Genomic DNA, 18743 nt, shown 5'->3' with positions numbered 1-18743 from the left:
TTTGAATCCGATTCGCCAGAATTTTATTGAGGATTTTTGCATCTAGGTTCATTAGAGATATTGGTCTGTAGTTTTCTTTCTTTGAAGTGTCTTTGTCTGGTTTAGGAATCAGGGTGATGTTGGCCTCGTAGAATGTATTTGGAAGTTCTCCCTCTTTTTCTATTTCCTGAAATAACTTGAAAAGTATTGGTGTTAGTTCCTCTTTAAAGGTTTTGTAAAATTCTGCTGTATACCCATCCGGTCCTGGGCTTTTCTTAGTTGGTAGTCTTTTGATGGTTTCTTCTATTTCCTCTATTGTTATTGGTCTGTTTAGGTTGTCTATATCTTCCTGACTCAATCTGGGCAGATCATATGACTTAAGAAATTTATCGATGCCTTCACTATCTTCTATTTTATTGGAGTATAAGGATTCAAAGTAATTTCTGATTATCTTCTGTATTTCTGAAGTGTCTGTTGTGATATTGCCTTTTTCATCCCGTATGCTAGTAATTTGGGTTCTCTCTCTTCTTCTCTTCGTTAGCATGGCTAAGGGTCTGTCAATTTTATTTATTTTTTCAAAGAACCAACTTTTGGTTTTGTCAATTTTTTCAATTGTTTCTTTTGTTTCAATTTCATTAATTTCAGCTCTGATTTTAATTATTTCTTGCCTTCTACTTCTTTTGCTGTTATTTTGCTCTTCTTTTTCTAGGATTTTGAGATGAAGTATGAGATCATTTATTTGTTGGTTTTTTCTTTTTTTAATGAATGAACTCCAAGCAATGAATTTTCCTCTTAAAACTGCTTTCAATGTGTCCCATAGATTCCGATATGTTGTGTCAGTGTTTTCATTTATCACTAAGAATTTTTTAATTTCCTCCTTGATGTCTTCTATGACCCATTGGTCATTCAGTAACCTATTGTTCATTCTCCACGTGGTGCATGATTTTTCCTTCCTTCTTTTATCATTGATTTTCAGTTTCATTCCATTATGATCAGATAGGATGCATGGTATTATTTCTACTCCTTTATATTGTCTAAGAGTTGCCCTGTGACATAATATATGATCTATTTTTGTGAAGGATCCATGTGCTGCTGAGAAAAATGTGTAACTACTTGATGTTGGGTGGTATATTCTATATATGTCAATTAAGTCTAGGTTGTTAATTGTGTTGTTGAGTTCTATAGTTTCCTTATTTAACTTTTGTTTGGAAGATCTGTCCAGTGGTGAGAGAGGTGTGTTGAAGTCTCCCATGATTATTGTATGGTGGTCTATTAGACTCTTGTACTTGAGAAGAGTTTGCTTGATGAACGTAGGTGCACCATTGTTTGGGGCATATATATTTATGATTGTTATGTCTTGTTGGTGTATGGTTCCCTTGAGCAGTATGCAGTGTCCCTCTTTATCCTTTTTGATTAATTTTGGCTTGAAATCTATTTTGTTTGATATGAGTATGGACACTCCTGCTTGTTTCCGCAGTCCATATGAGTGGAATGATTTTTCCCAGCCTTTCACCTTCAGTCTATGTATATCTTTTCCTATCAAATGCGTCTCCTGTAGGCAACATATTATTGGATCTTGTTTTGTGATCCATTCGACTAGCCTGTGTCTCTTAATTGGTGAGTTTAAGCCATTAACATTTAGGGTTATTATTGAGATTTGGTTTGTTCCTCCAGTCATATTTGTTTATTTATGTTACTAAACCTGATTAGTTTTCCTCTTTGGTTACTTTCCCCCCTTTACTGTCCTATCTCCCACTGATGGTTTTCAATGTTATTTTCAGTTTCCTCTTCCTGTAATGTTTTGCCAAGGATTTTTTGAAGAGATGGTTTTCTAGCTGCAAATTCTTTTAACTTTTGTTTATCGTGAAAGGTTTTAATTTCATCTTCCATCCTGAAGCTTAATTTCGCCGGATACACGATTCTTGGTTGGAGCCCATTTTCTTTCAGTGTTTGAAAAATGTTATTCCAGGATCTTCTAGCTTTCAGAGTCTGTGTTGAGAGATCAGCTGTTATCCTGATTGGTTTGCCCCTAAATGTAATCTGCTTTCTTTCTCTTGTAGCTTTTAAAATTCTCTCCTTATTCTGTATGTTGGGCATCTTCATTATAATGTGTCTAGGTGTGGATCTCTTATGATTTTGCACTTTTGGCGTCCTGTAGGCTTCTAGGATATGGGATTCTGTTTCATTCTTCAAGTCTGGGAAGTTTTCTCGTATTATTTAATTGAACAGATTGTTCATTCCTCTGGTTTGGAGCTCTGTGCCCTCCTGTATCCCAATGACTCTTAAGTTTGGCCTTTTAATGTTATCCCATATCTCTTGGATGTTCTGCTCATGGTTTCTTAGCAGTCTTGCTGAACTGTCTATGTTCTTCTCAAGTTGAAATACTTTGTCTTCATTGTCTGATGTTCTATCTTCTAAGTGATCTATTCTGCTGGTAGTATTGTCAATTGAGGTTTTAAGTTGGTTTATTGCTTCCTGCATTTCTAGGATTTCTATTTGTTTGTTCTTTATTACTTCTAGCTCCCTGTGAAATTGATCTTTTACTTCCTGGATTTGTTTCTGTAGTTCCTTGTCAATGTGATCTTTCATTGTCTGATTTTGCTGTCTCATGTCTTCCTTGAGAGTCCAGATCATCTGAAGCATGTATATCCTGAACTCTTTATCTGACATTCCATCTGTTGCAGCTATTACGTCTTCTAGGGTTGAGTTGACCTGCATTGCTTGTGGTCCTTTCTTTCCTTGTCTTTTCATGTTGCTTGCGTTTCTTTCTGCTTCGTGAAACTGTTGTGTTTTTGAAATTTTTTCTCCCTGTTTATTTTTGTTGCTCTTGTATATTTGGGATATCTCTCTTGTAGGGCGGGTAGTGGTTGTGATCCTCCTCTAATCAGGGTGATCTATATACTACGCTGGTTGGTCGTAGGTCTGCCCGCCCTGCGGGCACGGGTGGCTGCTCTACTCTGCCCCCACTCCAATTGCTGTGACGTTCCTACCACGTCCTCGGATCGTTGGTCCTGATCCGGACGTGGGCAGCAGCTCTTCTCCACCCCTACTCCAATTGATGTGACGTGTCTACCACGCTGGTCGGCCTCCAAGCCTGTTCCGCCGGTGGGTCTCAGATCTGCCCACCCTGCGGGCCTGGGCTGCAGTTCTGCTCAACCCCCACTCCCAGTGGGGGTACCTAACTGCCTCTCCAACGGGTCTCTGGGCTCCTTCTGGATGCTGGCGGCGGCTCTGTTCAACCCCCACTCCAACCAGTGTGACGTGACTGCCTCGATGCTACTCGTCCACTACACTGGCCGGCTGCCGAGCCTGTCCTGCCAGTGGGACGCAGGACTGCCTACCTTGCAGGGTCAGACGGCAGCTCTTCACGGCCTCTACTCCAAGTGGGTTGACTTGGCTACCCTGCCGTCGGGTCGCTGGTCCTGTTCCAGGCGTGGGCGGCTACTCTCCTCGGCCCCAGCTGCAGTTGGGGTGTCGCGATACCACACCGGCGGGACCCTTAGCCTGCTCTGGGCACAGGAGGCAGCTCCACTCTGCCCTCCAGGCCCCCGCAGTACCCAGCAGGACCCGGACCAAGAAGCAGTCCCTGTAGGATCCCCAACCCTGAGCCAGAGCTGCTTCGGGAGCCAGGAGCCGGTCTCTCCGATCCCCGCCACTTTCTGTTAGGAGCAGGCTCCTCAGGGCAACCGCCGCGGGTTCCCCAAACCCAGGCCAGAGCCGCCCCGGGAGCCCAAGCCTGGCCGCACCAGACTCTCCCTGCTAGGTGCCCAAGCCTGGCCGCACCAAACTCTCCCTCCTCGGTGTACGCTCCCCTTGGAGCAGAGTCTAAGACGCACTTCCCGCGGGCTCTCCAGCTCCGGGTCAAAACTGTTCCAGGAGACAGAGTCCCGCTGCCCCTTGTCGCAAGTTTCACTTGTGGGTGGCCTCAGCTCGCGGTCCCCGCAGGCTCCGCGGCCCTGGGCTCAAGCAGCCACGAGGGCCAGAACCCAGCCTCTCCGATCCCTGCCACACTCTGCTCGGAGCAGGGTCCACAGAGGTACCCCAGCCTCAGGCCCAGGCGGCCCCCGCCCGGGCCTGGCAGCTCCAACCTCTCCCAGCTCAGTGTACGCTCAGACAGGGGCAGGGTCAAAGACACAGGCGCCGCGGGTTCCGTAGCCCCGGGCCAAGAAGGATCTCCCGCCCTGGGCCAAAGCAACCCGGGGAACTAGAATCTGGCCGCTCAAAGCCCGGCGCCCGCCTTGCCAGGGGTGAGGCCTGAAGAGTATTCTCCTCAGAGTTTCCAATCCCGAGCCTGAGCGATCTGTCTGCGCGACGCAGGCAAATACCAGCCTGGAATCACCTGTTCTGTAGTTGAATGAGCTGAGATCAGTAGAAAACAGGGATGATTGCGTCAGCTCTCCATGATGGCGGCTGCAGTTCTCCTGCGTGTTCCGACCGGTGTCGGGAAACGAACTGGACCGATTCTCTCCTGTATTTCAAAGCTGGAATTCAGCACTCAGCGCGGCTAGTGTGCCACTGGCAGGAGCCTGCAGAATCCGCTTCGCTGTAATCCCTCTCTGGTAACTCGCGGCTAATTAACTCGGGCGCGTCCCAGACTCCATCCACGGGGCGGTCCGCCGACCAAGTACTGCTTCGCTCCGTGCGGAGAAATCGCCCGCTACCAAGCCCCTGCAGCCGAATCCCGCGCGCTGGAATTTTGACCTCTAGATTCTGGAGCACTTCAATTTCACTGGGGATTCCCACCAAGGTAGCCTTCAGCCATTTCACCTCGTGTTTCTCCCACACAGTGGCGCAGCGTACTGGTGTGCTGCACTCCCTTGGCCGCCATCTTCCGGTCCATCTTGTTTGTATTCTTGATAGCTGTCATTCTGACTAGAATGAGATGAGATTTTAGAGTAGTTTTGATTTGAATTCCTCTAATTGCTAGAGATGTTGAACATTTTTTCATATATTTGTTGATTGATTGCATATCCTCTTCTGAGAAGTTTCTGTGCAGTTCTATGGCTCATTTATTGATTAGGTTATTTGTTTTATTTATTTATTTATTTATTTATTTATTTATTTATTTATTTTAGTTGTAGATGGACACAATAACTTTGTTTTATTTGTTTATTTTTACGTGATGTTGAGGATAGAACCCAGTGTCTCACATGTGTAAGGCAAGTGCTCTGCCACTGAGCCACAACCTCAGCCCCAGGTTATTTGTAATTTTGGTGTTAAGTTTTTTAACTTCTTTATGTATCCTAGTGATTAGTGCTCATTCTGATGTGAATGTGGTATAAATTTGCTTCCTTTCTGTAGGCTCTATATTCACCTCACTGATAGTTTCTTTGCTGAGAAGAAGCTATTCAGTTTAAGTCCATTTCATTTATTGACTCTTAATTTTATTTCTTGCACTACAGAAGTCTTATTAAGGAAGTCAGGGCCTAATTCGACATGATGAAGATCTGGGCCCACTTTTTCTTCTTTTGGGCGCAGGGTCCTAGGTCCTTGATCCACTTTGAGTTGAGTTTTGTGCGTGGTGAGAGATAGGGGCTTAATTTTATTTTGTTGCATATGGATTTCCAATTTTCCCAGCACCATTTCTTGAAGAGGCTATCTTTTCTCCAATATATGTTTTTGGCGCCTTTGTCTAGTATGAGATAACTGTATTTATGCGAGTTTGTCTCTGTGTCCTCTATTCTGTATCATTGGTTTACCGGTCTATTTTGGTGCTAATACCATGCTGTTTTTGTTATTATTGCTCTGTAGTATAAAGTCTGGTATAGTGATGCCACCTGTTCCCTCTTATTGCTAAGGATTGCTTTGGCTATTCTGGGTCTCTTATTTTTCCAGATTAATTTCATGACTGCTTTTTCTTTTTCTATGAGGAATGTCATTGGGACTTTGATTGGAAATACATTTAATCTGTATAGTGCTTTTGGTAGTATGGTCATTTTGACAATATCAATTCTACCTATCCAAGAAAAATGGATATACATCTTTTCATCTTCTAAGGTCTTCTTTAATTTCTTTCTTTAGTGTGTTGTAGTTTTCATTGTAGAGGTCTTCCACCTGTTTTGTTAAGTTGATTCCCAAGTATTTTATTTTTGTGTGTATTGCTATTGTGAATGGGGTAGTTTTCCCAGTTTCTCTTTTAGAGGATTTGACACTGATATACAGAAATGCCTTTGATTTATGGGTGTTGATTTTATATCCTGCTACTTTGCTGAATTCATTTATTAGTTCTAGAAGTCTTCTGGTGGAATTATTTTTGGATTCTCTAGATATAGGATTATGTTGTTGGCAAATAGTGCTAATTTGAGTTCTTCTTTTCCTTTCCATATCCTTTTGATTTCTTTTGTCTGTCTAATTTCTCTGGCTAGAGTTTCAAGAACTATGTTACATAGAAGTGGTAAAAGAGAGCATCCCTGTTTTGTTTCAGTTTTTAGAGAGATGTTTTCATTTTTCTCCATTTAGAATGATGTTGGCCATGGGCTTAGTATAGATAGCTTTTACAATGTTGAGGTATATTCTTATTATCCCTAGTTTTTCTAGTGTTTTGAACATGAAGAGGTGCTGTATTTTGTGAAATGCTTTTTTCTGCATCTATGGAGATAATCATATGATTCTTATCTTTAAGTCTATTAATGTGATGAATTACATTTATTGATTTCTGTATGTAGAACCAACCTTGCAACCCTGAAATGAACCCCACTTGATCGTGGTGCACTATCTTTTTGACATGTTTTTCAATTTGATTTGCCAGAATTTTACTGAGAATTTTTGCATTTTTGTTCATTAGAGACATTGGTCTGAAGTTTCCTTTCTTTGATGTGTCTTTTTCTGGTATTAGAATCACGGTGAAATTGTTGTATCTTACCATCTTCACTGTGTGATCAAATTTATTTTCAAAGTTATATGTTTTGTATTCATTGTCTGAGATTCTGTCTTCCAAGTGATCTAATCTATTGGTGATGTTTCTATTGAGTTTTTAATTGAGTTTATTGTTTCCTGCATTTTAAGGATTTTTTTCCAGAACCTCTGTCTCCTATTGAAGTAATCTTTTGTTTCCTGTATTTGCTTATGTAGCTCTTTATTGAAATGGTCTTTTGCTGCCTGTATTTGCTTTGTTATATCATCTTTTAATTCACAGAATATTTTAATGTACATCCTGAACTCCTTCTCTCTTGTTTCTTCTGCTGTGCTGGCCATGGATTTTAATAATGTAGAATCTTGGTTTGTTTGGGGCACTTTCTTCCCTTGTTTTTTCATGTTTTTTTTTTTTGTGTGTGTCTTCCCTTCTAGCACTTGATATTGCTTCTGTGCCCTAGCCAGTGACTCAAACTGGGAGTTACCCCAACTAAAGATGGCGACAAATGTGTCCCAAGATGGAGGCAGCTGCTTTCAGAGATGGGGTGTTGGGTTGAGTTGGGTTGGGCCAGGTGATGGCATTTGATAGCGTGTTCAGAGATGTGGCTCTGTGGCATGCAGTATTGTGGCAGGCAACTATCTCCAGACTCTGTCCAGTGACGCTAGGTGCAGGATACCATGTGTAGGGGACTATGGCGGAGTCCCAAGATATAGTCAACCACGGGAGCCTCACGATGGTAGATAGGGGTCCACATGAGAGTGGTGGGCAGAGGTACTTCATGTGGGCAGCGGCCAGGAGTCCTGCATGAGAGCTGTGGCTAATATTCCTATGCAGGTGGACATCCAGGGGACCTCCGTGGGTGCTGACGCTGGTGGTCTTGCTTGAGCATGGCTGCTGGAGGCCCTGCATGGGCGATCAACCAGGGGTCTGCGCTGACACTGAGGCCTGGCGGCAGGGATTCCTGTGTAGGAGCAGCTGTTGGAGTCCTCTAATAACTAGCAGAGAAATAGTATACCCACTATTTGCATCCCAGGTCACGGAGAGACACAGAATTCAGCCTCCCTCTAGCCCACCATCTTGGATCATTCTTTCTTTTTCTTTTAGAATACTTTCTGATTTATAGAAAAGTTTCAAAGATAGTCATGAGAGTCCTATGTGTTCTTTAGTCATTTCCTCCTGGTATTATAATATCTTACATAATCATGGCACATTTTTCAAACCTAAGAAACTAGCACTGGTATATCATTTTGAAGTACATTCTAGTCTTTTTTTTTTTTTTTTTTGGCTTTCATTTTTTTACCCCTAATTTTATCTGTTCTGGGATCCAATTTAGGATATCACATTCATTTCATCATCATGTTCATCTAGTCTCCAGTTTCTGAATATTTCCTTATTATTATTATTTTTTTTGTGTGTGTAATCTTGGCAGTTTCAGTGAGTATTAGTTAGGTGTTTTGTAAAATATCCCTTAATTTGGGTTGATTTGATGACTTACTTATGATTTCTGGAGCGGTGAGTTTTTAGGAAGAATACCGCAGAGGCTAATTACCTCTTCCCACAACATAAGTTATCAGCAGATTTATCACGGGTGATGTTAAGCTTGATCATTTGGTTTAAGCAGTAGTTACCAGGTGTGTCCACTCTAGGGTTTCCTATTTTTTTCTGGCTTTCACAATTCCTACTGAGAAGGCAAATACCAGTCTTACTGCAGCAATTTTGAAGATGTTCTTCTTTTCTCCTATGGCCATTATTAGGACTTTTCTGTTGCTTTCCACCTTACTTTAATGCACATATGTTTAATTTATATGACTTCTGTCCTGATTGAGATTCTTAGTTCCTTTTAATCTGTGGCTTGATGTTGTAACACATTTAAAAAATTCTCGTTCACCATCTTTTCAAATAATTCATTTTCTTTATCCTTGCTCCTTTTCTTTCAAAGTTCCAATATCATGTATATTAAACATGCAAAAAAATTCCCATGTATTCCTTATACTCTTTTCTCTATTTTCCAACATTTTACTCTATAAGATTTAGTGTTGATATTTTCTAATTTATTTCCAATTAAGTTAGTCACCAAAGGTTTCTAATAAATTATGTTCATCTTTTAATTATTATACTGTATTATTATATATTTCAGTTCTACAACCTTCAATTTTTTTTTCTTTTTTTTATTGGTTGTTCACAACATTACAAAGCTCTTGACATATCATATTTCATACATTAGATTGAAGTGGGTTATGAACCCCCAATTTTACCCCAAATGCAGATTGCAGAATCACGTCGGTTACACATCCACAATTTTACATAATGCCCTATTAGTAATTGTTGTATTCTGCTACCTTTCCTATCCCCTACTATCCCCCCTCCCCTCCCCTCCAATCTTCTCTCTCTACCCCATCTACTGTAATTTATTTCTCTCCTTGTTTATTTTCCCATTCCCCTCACAACCTCTTATATGTAATTTTGTATAGCAATGAGGGTCTCCCTTCATTTCCATGCAATTTCCCTTTTCTATCCCTTTCCCTCCCATCTCATGTCTCCGTTTAATGTTAATCTTTTCTTCTTGCTCTTCCTCCCTGCTCTGTTCATAGTTGCTCTCATTATATCAAAGAAGACATTTGGTATTTGTTTTTTAGGGATTGGCTAGCTTCACTAAGCATAATCTGCTCTAGTGCCATCCATTTCCCTGCAAATTCTATGATTTTGTCATTTTTTATTGCTGCATAGTACTCCATTGTGTATAGATGCCACACTTTTTTATCCATTCATCTATTGAAGGGCATCTGGGTTGGTTCCACAGTCTAGCTATTGTGAATTGTGCTGCTATGAACATCGATGTGGCAGTATCCCTGTAGCATGCTCTTTTAAGGTCTTCAGGGAATAGTCCGAGAAGGGCAATAGCAGGGTCAAATGGTGGTTCCATTCCCAGCTTTCCCAGGAATCTCCAAACTGCTTTCCAAATTGGCCGCACCAATTTGCAGTCCCACCAGCAATGTACAAGTGTACCCTTTTCTCCACATCCTCGCCAACACTTGTTGTTTGACTTCATAGTGGCTGCCAATCTTACTGGAGTGAGATGGTATCTTAGGGTGGTTTTGATTTGCATTTCTCTGACTGCTAGAGATGGTGAGCATTTTTTCATGTACTTGTTGATTGATTGTATATCCTCCTCTGAGAAGTGACTGTTCAGGTCTTTGGCCCATTTGTTGATTGGGTTATTTGTTATCTTATTGTCTAATTTTTTGAGTTCTTTGTATACTCTGGATATTAGGGCTCTATCTGAGGTGTGAGGAGTAAAAATTTGTTCCCAGGATGTAGGCTCCCTATTTACCTCTCTTATTGTTTCTCTTGCTGAGAAAAAACTTTTTAGTTTAAGTAAGTCCCATTTGTTGATTCTTGTTATTAACTCTTGTGCTATGGGTGTCCTATTAAGGAATTTGGAGCCCGACCCCACAATATGTAGATTGGAGCCAACATTTTCTTCTATCAGACGCAGAGTCTCTGATTTGATATCAAGCTCCTTGATCCATTTTGAGTTAACTTTTGTGCATGGCGAGAGAAAGGGATTCAGTTTCATTTTGTTGCATATGGATCTCCAGTTTTCCCAACACCATTTGTTGAAGATGCTATCCTTCCTCCATTGCATGCTTTTAGCCCCTTTATCAAATATAAGATAGTTGTAACTTTGTGGATTAGTCTCTGTGTCCTCTATTCTCTACCATTGGTCCACCCGCCTGTTTTGGTACCAGTACCATGCTGTTTTTGTCACTATTGCTCTGTAATATAGTTTGAAATCTGGTATCGCTATACCGCCTGATTCACACTTCCTGTTTAGAATTGCTTTTGCTATTCTGGGTCTTTTATTTTTCCATATGAATTTCATGATTGCTTTATCTATTTCTACAAGAAATGCCGTTGGCATTTTGATTGGCATTGCATTAAACCTATAGAGAACTTTTGGTAATATCGCCATTTTGATAATGTTAGTTCTGCCTATCCATGAACAACAACCTTCAATTTTTAAAGACTTCTAATTCCCACAGGATTTTCCATCTTTTCTTATGTTCTTGAACAATTACTCAACTAATTGCAAAGTCCATGTTTGATAAATATAGCCTCTCATTTCTCTGTGGCTGTGTTGCTATTGGCCATTGAATCTTTTGACTTTCTTTCTTTCTTTTAAAGAAGTTGCAAAAGTTTATAATTATTTTTCTATTTTTAGCCTTTTACAGTAGACATGGATTTGCTTTGAATAAAGCTGTTTTTAAGGGTACACAAAAAGTGAATACAAAGGATAAGATTAAATCCAGAAATTCAGAGTGATGAAGAGTTAAATAATATTAGGAAGGTGACTTCAACAGAAAACTGATCATTCAAGGTGACTAAATAATAGCCAGAGGTTGAATTCCTTACACCATAAAAGCAAGAACATTTTAGTGTATGAACTGTACCAGGTATTTGTAGCTGCCTTGGTTTTATTAATTACTTAAGAATGATTAGCATAGTTTAGTGTAGTCTTTAGTAAACAATTTGAACCCAGTTAAACACTTGAAAATTTTACAATAATGTGGAATAAGTCCATAATGTTCACTTTAGACAAACCCCTCAATGTAGTGGTTTTCTTTTCTTTTTAAAAATATTTTATTATTTTTAGATACACATGACAGTAGAGTGCATTTTGACATGCTACACATTCATGGAGTGCAACTTACTCTAATTGGGATCTTGGTCTTGTTGTTGAACATGATGTGGAGATTCATTGGTGGTCTACTCATATATGGATATAGGAAAGTTATGTCTGACTCATTCTACTCTCTGTCCTAGTGCCATCCCTCCTCCCTCTCCCTTCATTTCCCCTTTGTCTAATCCACTGAACTTTTACTTTCTGCCCCTTAAAACCACTATTTGTTAGCATCCTCATACCAGAGAGAATATCTGGTCTTGTTTTTTCTGGGATTAGCTTATTTCACTTAACATGATAGTCTTCAGATCCAGCCTCTTAAATGTAATGATTTGAATATCAATTTTATTCATTCTTTTGAAACATAAAACACGTGATTTAAATTTACAGATAATTTTAAAAATATTATATACATCATGCTCATATATTAAATTATACTAGATATTTGTATCTAATCCAAAGAATATTCACTCTGAAATTATTATAGTAGAGATTAGTCAGCCTGGCATAGCTATTAATTGATCCCATTGATATAATTATAGGTCAGCATGGTTTTGTTATATAAAAAAATTTCCTATGAAAACATTTCATAGTTTTTCTGTTCTTTCACTTAACTGCATTAGAAATACAGCATTTACGAATAAACACAAGGAAGCAGCCGTACAAGCATCACTATAACTCTTCAGTTAGCTGTTTCATGAGCTCAGATATAAATCCCCACCATGTGAACAAAGTTGGATTTCAATTCTTCATTTAAAGATGCAAGTGGAGGCTGGGTGCTGTGATTCATCACTGTGATTCTGGAGGCTGAGACTTGAGGAAGGCAAGTTTAGGGCCAGCTGGGGCAAATTGGCAAGATCACATTGCAAAATAAAAAATTAAGAAGGCTGGATATGTAGCTCAGCTATAGATACCCCTGTGTTCAATCCCTAGTGCAGGAGAAAAAAAGAAAGGAAGGGAAGGATACAAGAAAGAATTGATAGGGGAGGCTGTCAGATGCCCCACCAATATATATCACTAATTCAATGGCCAGCAGAGGGTAGAGCAGCAGAGAGAAAGAAAAACGTTTAGAAATTCTATTGAGAAATACCTAATTTCTTTTTTTTTAAAAAAGAGAGAGAGAGAGAGAGAGAGAGAGAGAGAGAGAGAGAGGGAGGGAGAGAATTTTTTAATATTTATTTATTTTTTTCTTAGTTTTCAGCGGACACAACATCTTTGTTTGTATGTGGTGCTGAGGATCTAACCCTGGCCGCACGCATGCCAGGCGAGCGCGCTACCGCTTGAGCCACATCCCCAGCCCCCCTAATTTCTTTATAACATGGTGTTTCTCACTGAGAGTAGCTGTGTGTTTCCAGTGTTTAAAGACAAACTCAGTAGGCAGAATACTTTCTGGCCGAATGGCAATTATCAAGAATACAAGTAACAAAATCGTTGGCAAGCACGTGGGGGGAAAGGTTAACTCATACATCGCTAGTCCAACCGTTTTGGAAAGAATACGGAGACTCCTCAGAAAATGTGGAATGGAACCACCATTGGACCCAGTTATCCCACTCCTCATTATATTAACCAAAGGACTTAAAATCAGCATATTACAGTGATGCAGCCACATCAATGTTTATAACAGCTCAATTCACAATAGGGAAGCTATGGAACCAACCTAGTTGCCCTTCATCAGATGAATGGATAAAGAAAATGTGGTACTGTAATATTACTCAGCCATAAAAAAATGACTTTATGATAAACAGATGGATCTGGAGACTATCTTGCTAAATGAAATAAGCTAATCCCTAAAAAACAAAGTTTGAATGTCTCTCTGATATGTGGATGCTAACACACAACTGGGGAGAGGGGAGGAAAGAACAGAAGTTCAGTGGGTTAGACAAAAGAGAATGTAGGGAAGGGAGTGAGGGTGGGGATAGGAAAGACAGTAGAATGAATTGGACATAGCTTTCCAATGCTCATATATGAATACACCACAGTGAATCCCCACATCATGTGCAATTACAAGGCTGGGATCATAATTAGAATAAGTTATACTCCATGTATGCATAATATATCAAAATATACTCTACTATCTTGTATATCTAGAAACAACAACAACAACTTTTTTTTTTTTCTGGTAGACCTGACCAATTCCATATGCAGTCAGAATTTTTCAAGATGCTTTCAAAGACTTTCCTTCTCTCAATATCATTCTGTTCTTTGGAGAGCCATTTTTTTGTTGTTGTTGATATTTTTTCCCTCCCAAGCTGGGGGTATCTGTTTCAAAAGCTCTGTTAGTATCTTGTGTCTGAGGTTGGCTATCACCAGGAGAACTGGAGCTACCCCTCTAGATTCACATGGGAAACCTGCAGTATTTTTCCCATATCAGCATTATGAATAGCAATTGAGACTGGGTGGCACTTCTTTCCCATTACTGCTGAAGTGCAGTTCTACCCAGGATCCCTGCAGGCCCTCCTCCTGCAGCCCCAGCACTCTGCTCCCAGGCAGTGAGATGTGATGCTGGAGTGAGGCCTAGGGGGCCAGGGTTGCTCACAGATGCTGGTTGTGCTCTGCAGAAGATGGTCCAGAGTGGATTCAGCCAGATCTTTCAACTTTTAAATAATGTTGTATGGCCTTTGATTAAATGCCGGATGTTGCATACTTAAATTAGGAGAGACAATTTAAAGCCTAGGATGTGCTCTTTTCCTCTAGAGATTCTTTTTCTTCTTTCTTTTCTTTTCTTTCTTTCTTTCTTTCTTTTTTAATGACTAGGACAAGTAAAAGTCTCTGATGATTTTATTTTGATTTTTAGATATTTTGTGGTGCTAGAGATTGAACCTGGGGCCTCACACATGCTACCACTTAGTGGGAGAAGTGCTCTACCACTAATCTATATCCTTAGCTCTAGAGATTCTTAAGGTTGCTGGTGGAAGGTTAGGGATGCTACCAATCCTAGGTCACTTTCATTTTATCAGTTATTTTAATACTGGGTTTCACTCTATGGAAAGCCTGGGCTATCTTCATATTCCCTAGAACATAGTCCATGAGGGTTCCAACACAAATCCTGGCAAGGGGTTGCCAGTGTTCCCATCCTTTATGGTCCTTAACGTATCACATTAACAGTCTTTCAAAACCTCTGCCTGCTTTTCAGATGCCTCTTTTGGAAATCAAAGATAACTTTGATGAAGAAGAAAAAAAATAGACAGCAAATATTACTATCCAGTCATGCTACAAGTGGATGTCCACTGCAAGGGGACAGAATGATTTGTCATTCAGGGTGGCTCCTGCACTGTCTTAAGTTTCCATGACTTTTTGCAGTAGAGGAGAAGTGTGGCCAATTCTGCACTGAACTTGGAGCTTCTACCTAGAAATGACGAACATCACTTCTGTTCTCATTTCTTTGAGCATAAGCAAGCCATTCCAAATTGCAAGCTCATAGAGAATTACAGTCCTATATGTCTGAAAAGTGGAAATCTGGAAATTATTGGCAAAGAGCACATAATTAGTAACAGAATAAAATACACTAAAATTATTTATCCTGTCTACATAGATACAGGTTACCAACTTCTTAAAACTAATTTAAACAGACTGTAACAAATAACTTTGCAAACACATGCCAAAATCTCTCTAAAATACTTATTACATGTTTGATTGCAAAATGATAAGAAATCTCGAACTGTGTTAACTTATTAGATGTTGCCAAATTGTTTTCTAAAAATGTGGTATTGAAGTATATGCCAACAAGTTATGTTTAAAGATTCTATTCCTCCATATTCTCACTAAAATTTGTGTTATAAGTATTTTAAATTCCCAAATAGGTGTCATATACTATCTTATTTTTATTTTAATTTGCATTTTCTTGATCACTAGTAACTCAAGCATCTTTCCTTAAATTTATTGGCCTTTCAAGCTTCTCCTGTCATGAATCTTGAGTTCTACACATAATAGCTATTTATGTTTTTTAAAAAAATCTTATTGTGGCTTAGTTTGGGTGTTTTTTCATATCTGTCTTTCAACATACTAACGTATCACTTTAGTTGTGTGTGATATGCTATTTCAAACATTTATGTACTTTTAAGTATTTAATACCTTCTATTATTTTTAGGAGCTATTCCTTTTTTTTTTTTTTTGTATCAGGGATGGAACCCACTGGTGCTTAATCACTGAGCCACATTATTGAACTTTTTTGTGTTTTATTTTGAGACCAGGTCTTGCTAAGTTGCCTGGGGTCTCACTAGGTTGCTGAGGATGGCTTTGAATTTGCGATCCTCCTGCCTCAGCCTCCCAAGTGGCTGGGATTACAGCCATGGATCCTGCACCCTTTTGTTTTCTGAGAAATGTCAAATCCACAAAGGACATTCCACATTTCTAAATCCCCCATATTCTGAGAAAAGACCCACCTTCACCTTTACTTAGTGACTCAAATAAGATTCAATTTCCTCCCCCCGTTTATGCCCATAAGGCTTGTGGGTGACTCTTTTGTTAATCTGCCTCTTCCTTGGTCCCCTTTGTTTACTTTTATATAGCCTCATTAGTGAACATTCTGCTAATTGCAATAACTGAATAAAACAATCTCCTTCACTATCTGGTGCATTTCTCTTGGATAGTGTGGTGCTGTATTTCAGATGGGACTGGAATTCACCTTCAGATGCCTCCTGTTGACTCCTTCCCCATAATGGGGTTCCTCAGAGACCTCTGTGCTCTGTTCCTGAGTGGCTGACTTGGCACCCAATGTGGCATCTGATCCCTGGTCCTTTTGTATTGGTGAGAATAATAAGGATTTGATCTTGATTGTTTTTCAGTACTCATTTGATTTCAGGTGCTGCCTCTTTTGATCTCATGGTCTTTTGGTGATTTCTGGAAATGGATTGATGATTTACAGAACTCTTAATTTTTCTGAGTGAAAGACAACTGAGATTGTTAATCTCTTTAGTTTGTCTATTTTGAACTCAAATCAATTAAGAATTCATACCTACTTGGAAAAGACTAGCTGTTTGATAAGAAATGATGATTTTGTAAGTTAGTGTTCATTCTTGATCCAGGGCTGAAATTTTAGAATTGAATCTATATATACTCTATGTCTGTGTGATGTGTAATATTTCTATTTATCTTGATGGTGTTAATAAATTTGTTTATAAAATCTCTTTTTCCTTCTTTCTTTCTTTTACAGAAGAATGCATTTTTGACATATTGTACACAAATGGAGCTCAACTTCTCATTCCTCTGGTTATACATGATGCAGAGTTATAAAATCTCATTAAAGGAGCCGAGCATAGTTGTGCACAGCTGTAATCCCATACTGAGGCAGGAGGATCAAAGTTTCAGGACAGCCTTGACAACTTAGTGAGAAACTTGTCTCAAAATTTTAAAGTGGGAGAGGGGAGGTATAGGGCACAGTCTGGGGGTGTACCTTGGTGATAAAGCATCTATGAGTTCAATCCCTAGTACTGAAAAAAAAATCTCTTAAAGGAGCTCTCTTGTAATTGTTTAGAGGAAAATAAGTGCTTTTACAAATTGAATTTGCCTAAATTTTCCAGAAATTAAGAAAATTAAACCATACTCTCAGTGTGCAAAAAATAAATCTATAGAAATAATAAATCTTATAGAAAGTAACTCAAATGTTTTAAGAAATCAAATTCACATAATTTTGGGAAACTTTGTCAAATAAAACTAGTTTAAGATATTTGGTTTAATTTTTAAAAATCTGTGTCTAGGGCTGGGGATGTGGCTCAAGTGGTAGCACGCTCGCCTGGCATGTGTGCGGCCCGGGTTAGATCCTCAGCACCACACACAAACAAAGATGTTGTGTCCGCCGAGAACTAAAAAATAAATATTAAAATTCTCTCACTCTCTTTCTCTCTCTCTCTCTCTCTCTCTCCCTCTCTCTTTTTTAAAAAAAATCTATGTCTCCTCTGATGTAAGTATGAGATATACACAGATTTTATTCTACTTAGGAATATTCTTAAACTTACACATGCTTAGTGGTCAACTAAGCTAGTATCATTTCTATTTAATGTTTAAGATTATGCAAAATGTAAATTTGTGTTTAACCAAATTGAACCATTATTCTGACAAACTATGTAATTATGTTTTATAGCATATAACTTGAAGACAATTCATAAGATTTTTAGGTAATTTAAAATCTTGGACTGATACTAAATTGAGTTAATTAATGGGTACTCCTTAAGCAATTAAATCATTTCTAAGTAAGAATACTGAAACATTAATTCCTAAACATATTTTAAGCATATGCTTTCTGCCTTTCACTTTTATATGGTACAGAGAGGCTTTATCTACTTGTGTCTGTTAATAAAGCATTCATTTTACCACTCTGAGTTGTTCTGTAAAGGATGTATATGAATACAGAAAGTAGCTGGAGGCTCATGGGAAGATAACTTTGTTTTGGGCATAGATAAGGTTTGATGCACTTATTTATAAGATGGCAAAGTGAGCTTTGATGTCAGATATTATATTGATGCAAAGTTGGAATTTGGTGTTTCTCTTTTTTGCAGTGACCCTTCCCTGGCTTATTGGTCTGCTTACTAAGAGGTTGTAAAACGTTATTCTTTATCTTTTGTGTGATCTATCTAGATAGCTATGTATCATTTCTCAGTAACCCTCAATCCCATCTTAATCAAGGTGAAATCTCCTGATAATTTTTGATATTTTGCCTTTCCAAAATTCAATTCTAACCAATATCCTTTTTCACGTAAAATTGTCTTTGAGATTTCCTAGAAGGCCCCTGGAAAATCACAAAGGATTTATTCTTCCAACTTATAAAAAGAGAGGTGCTAGAAATAATTCATTTTATTTGATATGCTACCCGTGGTGAGTTATGCAGAAAGAGTTGTTAAATCAGGGGGAAAGCTTAGTTTTCTTTGGGTTAAATTTGTATAGAAAAATGTTATTCGTATTAGTATTTCAGAAATTGTATGCAGTATAGAAGTTCCTAGAGATTTTTGTGTCCTCACAGTCCATGTATCTTCCTCTTTAATAGAGTTCTGGTGTTGCTTTCCTTGATATAGCATTAGCAGTCGGAACTATAGCTACCTTTCAAAGAATGAATTTGATTGTTGTTCTGCTTCTTTGAGTCTAGCATCTTCTAAGCCAGTAGCTTTCAACAGGATGTTCACCCACTTCACCTTGGGATTTAACTAAGGTGTAGATGCCTAGGAATCAGTCTAGATCTAGTTCTTGATATAGATACTACAGGCTATAGGATAGCTTACCCTCAGAGTTCAACCTCTG

This window comes from Spermophilus citellus (assembly GCF_964194105.1).
Source record: "Spermophilus citellus genome assembly, chromosome: 7".
In the NCBI taxonomy this organism is placed as follows: domain Eukaryota; kingdom Metazoa; phylum Chordata; class Mammalia; order Rodentia; family Sciuridae; genus Spermophilus; species Spermophilus citellus.
This window is presented reverse-complemented; position numbering follows the sequence as displayed.